The sequence below is a fragment of the Apium graveolens genome, chromosome 11, assembly GCF_009905375.1.
Source record: "Apium graveolens cultivar Ventura chromosome 11, ASM990537v1, whole genome shotgun sequence".
Taxonomy (NCBI): Eukaryota; Viridiplantae; Streptophyta; class Magnoliopsida; order Apiales; family Apiaceae; genus Apium; species Apium graveolens.
The window spans coordinates 48,042,895-48,049,003 of NC_133657.1; the positions used below are offsets into that span (position 1 = coordinate 48,042,895).

The 6,109-nt window shown below is 42.9% G+C and overlaps 1 non-coding gene across 1 annotated transcript; it reads left to right on the top strand.

The window, feature by feature from the left end:
- Positions 1–5,754: 5,754 nt before the first annotated feature.
- Positions 5,755–5,861, top strand: LOC141699326 (small nucleolar RNA R71). The gene has a single exon (XR_012565797.1). It is a non-coding gene; the product is annotated as a small nucleolar RNA R71 (small nucleolar RNA).
- Positions 5,862–6,109: the final 248 nt, after the last annotated feature.

Here is a 6,109-nt window from a genome sequence, read left to right on the forward strand (position 1 = left end):
CTCTTGATCTTCCAATGTGTGTCGAGACGACACATAGTAGCAACAATAAGATCCAGATCAAAGTCCTTTGGAGTCTTGTCATTCCAGATATCCTGCCCCACCTTCCTCGTGGGCTGCTCAATCACGGTCCTGATGGCCTCTGTACTATACTCCACCATCCTCCCTCGTACCACAGTGAAACCATTCTTCTCGGCCTTGGCGTTCGCATAGAACTCGCGAACCACACTCATAGGCACAGCGGCTGGTGCCTCGCAAAAAGGAACCCAGCCCATCTCCAAGATCATCTCCAAAAGGTTACCATCAGTCCCAGATAGCAGGAACCCTATTTCCTTAGAAATAGGCTTCGCGAGAAGCCTCGTATACTCCTCCTCAGCCTCGGGATTAGAAAACCTGGGCCTCAGACTACTCCAAGTTGAAGAATCGATGGCGCTGCTATCGACTTGAGTTCTTTGTCTCTTGGGTGCCATGGAAATTGATTAGAGAGAATAAGAGCTTAAGTGTTTAGAGAGAATTTGTGTTTGAGAAGTTGTGATGTGGTGGAGAAGTTGTATGTAAGCGTATGTATTATAGGTGGAGAGGTGTGAATTCTATAAGGAATAGAAGTGGGAATTGATTGTCGGGATCATGGGAGTAATAGAATTGATTAGGAGAGGGAATTATGGAATGTGGGGGAGTAAAATCGGTTTGGAATTGATTTTGGGACAAAATTCCCGTTTTCCCCTTAACTGCCTTTTATTTTTTTCCCAGGGTCGGGACACGGCGCGGGTGCGAACTGGGACGGCGTGGGCGCGCGCTACTTCTGCCAAACCGGCGCGGGCGCGCGCTATCACAGCGCGGGAGCACGGTGTTTCTGTGAAAATGGCGTGGCCGCGCGCTGGAACAACGCGGGCGCGCCAGGCTTCTGTAGTCAGACCTGTATTTTTCCAATTTTTTGATGATTTTCTCTTTTCTTCTTGCTTCATCTACTTACTAATTTACAACAAACTTGGGTTGCCTCCCAAGAAGCGCTTCCTTTACGTCATTGGCTCGACGTAGAATCTTGAGATCAAGTGGACAATAAAACGGAACTAACCACCTTGCGGGTTGCTGTGTCACCGTAATAATGCTTCAACCGTTGACCATTTACCTTAAATGCTTGACCCAGATCATTCTCAAAAATTTCCACCGCTCCATGTGGAAACACAGTTTTGATTATGAAGGGCCCTGACCATCTTGACTTCAACTTTCCAGGAAAAAGATGGAGACGAGAGTTGAATAAAAGAACTTGTTGCCCTGGCATAAATTTCTTGAGCACTAGACCCTGATCGTGCCACCTCTTGACTTTCTCCTTATACATCTTGTTGTTTTCATAAGCTTGAAGTCGAAACTCATCAAGTTCATTCAACTGAAGCATCCTCTTCTTTTCAGCTGCATCCAAGTCCAAATTTTATTTCTTCAAAGCCCAATATGCTTTATGCTCGAGCTCCACAGGCAAATGACACCCCTTACCATACACTGACTGAAACGACGACATTCCCAATGGAGTCTTATATGCTGTTCTATACGCCCAAACAGCTTCCTCAAGCTTTAAAGACCAATCCTTCCTTGATGGATATACCACTTTCTCCAAAATTTTCTTGATCTCCCTGTTAGATACCTCAGCTTGACCATTTGTCTGAGGATGATAAGGAGTAGCAATGCGATGATTCACATTATACCTTTTCATCATAGCAGTGAACTTGCGATTGCAAAAATGCGACCCCTCATCACTGATTCTGACTCTTGGAGTTCCAAACCTTGTGAATATTTTCTTGTGTAGAAAATTAAGCACCACTTTCGCATTGTTTGTTGGCAATGCCTTAACTTCAACCTATTTTGACAAATAATCAACTGCCAACAAGATATACTGATTGTTACAAGATGAGACAAATGGCCCCGTGAAGTCAATTCCCCAAACATCGAAGACCTCAACCTCAAGAAGCACATTAAGAGGCATCTCATCCTTTTTAGACATATTACCCACTCGTTGACATAGATCACATTTCAAAATGAACTGATGAGCATCTTTAAACAATGTTGGCCAAAAGAAACCTGCTTGAAGAACAAAAGTTGTTGTCTCTTCTCCTCCATAAGCCGTTGAGTGGCAATCTCGCAAGATCCCCCTATTTCGTTGTAAGGAATACATCTCCTGATGATTTGGTCAGCTCCTTGGCAAAAAAGAAATGGCTCATCCCACATGTACCACTTCACCTCATGAAGAAACTTCTTCCTTTGAGCATAAGATAAGTCGGGAGGCATGATATTACTCACAAGATAGTTCACAATGTCTGCAAACCACGATTCTTCTTCTTGCACTCCAAACAGCTGCTCGTTGGAAAAGACTCATTTATCAATGTCTTATCCAATGAAGTGGCATTAGGATTCTCTAAACGCGAGAGATGATCAACAACTTGATTTTCAGTTCCTTTTATGTCCTTAATCTCTAGTTCAAATTCTTGGAGCAAAAGAACCCATCGAATCAATCTAGGCTTCGAGTCCTTCTTTGACACAAGATATCGAATGGCGGCGTGATCAGTGAAAACTGTCACCTTAGTCCCAAGTAGATAAGATCAAAATTTCTCAAAACCGTAGACGATAGCCAAAAGTTCTTTCTTCATAGTAGTATAATTCAGTTGAGCACCATTTAGAGTCTTACTAGCGTAGTAGACTACATGAAATATACTGTTCTTTCTCTGCCCAAGAACTGCTCCAACTGCATAGTCACTTGCATCACACATCGTCTCAAAAGGCTCATTCCAATCAGGTGCAGTTATGACAGGTGCCATGATTAAACTCTTCTTCAATGTCTCAAAAGCTGCGGGGCACTTGTCATCGAATTTAAAAGGAACATCTTTCTCTAACAGACTGCACAAAGGCTTTGAAATTTTTGAGAAGTCCTTGATGAAACGCTTATAGAAACCCGCATGACCAAGAAAACCGCGAATCCCCTTGACATAAATAGGTGGAGGAAGATTCTCAATGACCCCCACCTTGTCCTTGTCTACCTCTAGACCCTTATTAGAAACCTTGTACCCGAGAATAATGCCTTGACGCACCATAAAATGACATTTCTCCCAATTGAGAACCAGATTGGTCTCAACACACCTCTTGAGAACATGTCGCAGATTCTACAAGCATTCATCAAAAGAATCGCCAAAGACTGAGAAGTCGTCCATGAACACCTCCATATTCTGGCCAATAATGTCAGAAAAGATGGCCATCATACATCTCTAAATTGTGGCTGGTGCACCACACAGACCAAAAGAAACTCGTCTGAAGGCGAAAGTACCAAATGGACAAGTGAAGGTAGTCTTCTCCTGATCTTCTGGAGCGATACAAATCTGATTATAACCCGAATAGCCATCCAGAAGACAGTAATACTCATGACCAGCCAAACTATCAAACATCTGATCAATGAAAGGCAATGGAAAATGGTCCTTCTTAGTGGCTTTGTTCAGCTTCCAATAGTCCATGCAGACTCTCCACCCCATGACTGTTTGTGTAGGAATAAGCTCATTCTTCTCATTTGCTACCACAATAATTCCACCTTTCTTTGACACACATTGAACCGGGCTTACCCATGAACTGTCAGAGATAGGATAAATGATACCTGCATCTAGCCACTTCAGAATTTCCTTCTTCACTACCTCCTTCATGATAAGATTATGTCTTCTTTGCTGCTTAACTGTGGGCTTGTTACCTTCCTCTATCAGAATTTTATGCATACAGTAAGAAGGGTTGATCCCCTTGATGTCTGTTATAGTCCATCCAATTGTCGGCTTGAACTCTCTCAGAATCCTCAAAAGCTTTTCCTCATCACTACCTGAAAGGTTAGATGCAATAATAACAGGCAAAGTAGATGCATCACCTAAAAATGCATACCTCAAATGCTCAGGTAAAGGGTTAAGCTCAAGAGATGTAGGTTCCTCAATAGAAGGCTCGAGGCATTTAGTATCTTTGTTTAATTCCTCCAATCCAAGAGATTTAAAAGGCATATCAATCTTCCTTTTCCAGGGAGAAGCATTCAAATACTGCAATTGCTCTTCACCTTCGTCATCTTCACTGTCTGAATTCCCCAATAAGGCTTTTTCTAAGGCATCAGACCTTAGCAATTGATCAAGTTCTGATGTGACCACCGAATCGACCAATTCCACTTTTAAACACTCCTCATTATCAATAGGAAATTTCATAGCATTGAACACATTAAAAGTAACATCCTGATCTAGCATTCGCATTGTAAGCTCACCCTTCTGCACATCGATCAAGGTTCGTCCTGTTGCCAAGAAAGATCTTCCCAAGATTATGGGAATCTTCTTATCCTCCTCGAAATCAAGAATTACAAAATCAGCTGGAAAGATGAGTTTATCAACCTTGACCAAGACATCCTCCAAAATACCTCGCGGATATGTAATAGAACGGTTTCCACTACAAAGTCATATAAGTTGGTTTGGGATCAGGTAAGTCCAACTGCTCGAAGATCGACAAGGGCATCAGATTGATGCTAGCTCCCAAGTCACATAAGCATCTGTCAAAAGACACTTTTCTAATAGTACATGGAATAGTAAAGCTTCCTGGATCTTTAAGTTTTGGAGGCAACTTCTGCTGCAACACAAAACTGCATTCCTCCGTGAGAGCGGTAGTCTCTAAATCATCTAGCTTCACCTTTCGAGATAGAATACCTTTCATAAAATTTGCATAACTAGGCATCTGCTCGAGAGCCTAAGCGAAAGGTATGTTGATATGAAGTTTCTTGAACACTCCGGAAACTTCTCAAATTGCTTGTCCAGCTTTTTCTTCTGCAGCCGTTTAGAAAAAGGCGGTGGATGATAGATCTGTTTCTCCCCTGTATTACCCTCAGGCGGAGTGTGCTCAACAGTAGTCTTCCTTGGTTCCACTTCTTCATCCTGCTGCTTTGCTTCTTTCTCAGCCCAAGCTTTTTCACTCAACTCTTGAGTTTGTTCAGGATTCTCAACCTTCCCAGACCTCAAAGTGATTGCCTTTACCTGCTCCTTAGCTTCCTTCTTTCCTGGCACTTCAGTGTCACTAGGCAATGTACCAGGTTGATGATTTAGCAAGGCATTGGCGATTTTCCCAATTTGATTTTCCAAGGCCTTAATAGAAACAACTTGACTCTTGTACATAAGTTTCAACTCCTCTAATTCAGATTTTTCATTAGTTGGTTGTAGCTGAAATTGTTGTCTTGGTGCATACTGCGTTTGCTGAAAACCAAGGGGGTTGTACTGCTTAGCTGGATACCGCTGATACAGTTGTTGAACCACATTCTGAGCGTTGCTCCAACTGAAACTAGGATAATTGCGGTTGTTAGGATGATAGGTGGCTCGCACAAGTTACTGGGATCGCTGGAAGTTGCTCACGAACTGAGCTGATTCACTATAAATTATACACTGATCAGTCTCATGGGCACCAGCACAAAGCTCACAGATACTAGTGATTTGATTAACTCCATAATTAGCCAAAGTGTCCACCTTCATTGTCAAAGCCTTAAGTTGGGCAGCGATAGCAGTTGCTGTGTCCAACTCCAAAATTCCTGCCACTTTCCCCTGATTCAGTCTCTGGGAAGGATTCTGGTACTCATTAGCAGCCATCAGTTCAATAAGTTCATAGGCTTCAGCGTAGCTCTTAGCCCACAAGGCTCCTCCTGATGCTACATCAAGCATGGGCCTAGAAGTAGGACCCAATCCATTGTAGAAACAGTTAATAATCATCCAATCAGGCATGCCATGGTGTGGGCACTTCATTAGCATCTCCTTATATCGATCCCAAGCCTCACACAGAGATTCTCCAGTTTGCTGCGCGAACTGGGTAAGAGCATTCCTGATTGCTGCAGTCTTCGCCATGGGGAAGAATTTAGTGAGAAACTTTTGAGCAAGATCTTCCCAAGTTGTGATAGACCCTGCTGGTAGGGAGTGTAACTAACACTTAGTTTTGTCCCTCAGAGAGAATGGGAAGAATCGTAGCTTGATAGCATCTTCAGTCACATTATTGAATTTGAAAGTGTCGCGGATCTCGATGAAATCCCTGATGTGCTTGTTGGGGTCTTCAGTCGGAGAACCCCCAACTTGAACTGTGT